The sequence below is a fragment of the Echinops telfairi genome, unplaced genomic scaffold, assembly GCF_000313985.2.
Source record: "Echinops telfairi isolate 266 unplaced genomic scaffold, ASM31398v2 ScPeMD7_7468;HRSCAF=8506_0, whole genome shotgun sequence".
Classification (NCBI taxonomy): domain Eukaryota; kingdom Metazoa; phylum Chordata; class Mammalia; order Afrosoricida; family Tenrecidae; genus Echinops; species Echinops telfairi.
In genome coordinates, this window is record NW_022111369.1 from 96,336,543 (window position 1) to 96,338,207 (window position 1,665).

Here is a 1,665-nt window from a genome sequence, read left to right on the forward strand (position 1 = left end):
CGGTGCCTCTGGAGGAGTTGGAGCCGCCAACCTTTGGGTTAGTAAGTAAGCACTTTGTGTAACTGTTTGCACCACCCAGAGACTCCTTCTGACTTTACCAAGAATGTCGGTGCCTTGGAGTTGATCCCAACCCATCGCCACCCTGTTGGACAGAGTAGCACTACCCCCACAGCATTCATAGTCCTTTGATAGTTAGGTTTATTGTGCCAACTAGGCCTCCGTAGCAACATGTGGGTAGAGTTGAATCAGGTCGAAGCTTGATTGGAGGGTGACTGAGATAACCGCTTTCCGAGGCCAGCCTCCCATCTCTCTCTCCCTGGTGATCAGTGGAGTGTGCTGCTGCCTGAGCTAGTTCTTTGCCTCAATTGTGGGCTGTACTACCTGTGGGCTGATCCAACCCTTGGATCATGTAGCCTTGCCATGAATCACTAGAACTTGAGACCCATCAGAGCCTGCTTCACTACACACCTGAGCTACTGACTGTTGCTGCCCCACCCTGCTGTCTGATGCCTATGGGAGACTCTGCCTGTCTTGCCTGAGGGTAGACTCCACTGTCTGCTTCCTTGACCTTGGACCTTCAGTATACTAATTGTTCCCACAAAGAGTTGAATTGAGCCCTTTGTACTGCTGTGTGGACTAATTAGCTGTTACATTCCTTCTCGCAATATACACCTATTCTTATACTACATATATAATCATAAGTGTCCTGGTTTTGTTTCTCTAGCGAACCCTGCCTAACACAATCCTAATCTGAAATCTCTACAGGAACAGACTGCCACACCTTTCCGTTCAAACCACTCACCTTTCATTCCAGAGCCAAGCACACCACTACTGGGCCACAAGTGGACTAAGATTTTACTTCTAGTTACGCGACACTCCCTTTCTTGGATCTCTGGAGCTCCATGAAACAGTTTATCAATCCCATTCCAACCAACTGCCGAGAAATGGGGCTGGGGTGGGGTTCAGTTGGCTCAGGGTGCTCCATCTAGGGCAGCCAGGGGCATTCAAGAGAGAAAGTGAAAACTGAAGAAAAGCAACGAGAGACAAAGCATCAACTCCCTTCTGACCTGGAAGTGGGACCCCTCCAGGATGATGCTGAAGTCTTTTAAAATCTGAGCGTCAGGGCTGAGGGTGGGGTGTGTGACCTTTTATTCCTGAATCCCATGGGTCCCTGCCCCATTGTAGCTATATTTTCACAACTTTTCATTGAGGGAAATGAGCAAGCAGTTCTCTTTGGAATCCGCATGTTTCAGGGCTATGTTCGTTTGTGAGTGCCCTCACAGGGCTGGCCTGTACTGGCCTGCGTTGACATTACAAACCGGTAAGAACCAGTTGGTGGAGCAAAGTCACCAAGCAATAGCCTTCCTCTTCAATTGTCACTTGGGTTCAGGGGAAGGTTTTAAAATAACAAGTTAAGTCCCAGTTAGAGGTAAAAATAACCACCGAGGACAGGTTCCTGGCGGTGGTTTGGTTTGAGTCACTGCCTCCCTCTGGAGTCTGGGGAACCGGCTCAAAGAAGGAAGGAGAAAAAGAGACGAAACACACCCACGTGGTCGTCCCGTCCATTCCTGGTCACCATGACCCGTGTGTCCCAGAGTAGAACTATACTCCCCTGGGGGACTTCAGGGGGGTCTTTTTGTTGTTTGTTTCTGGGAACTTGATCCC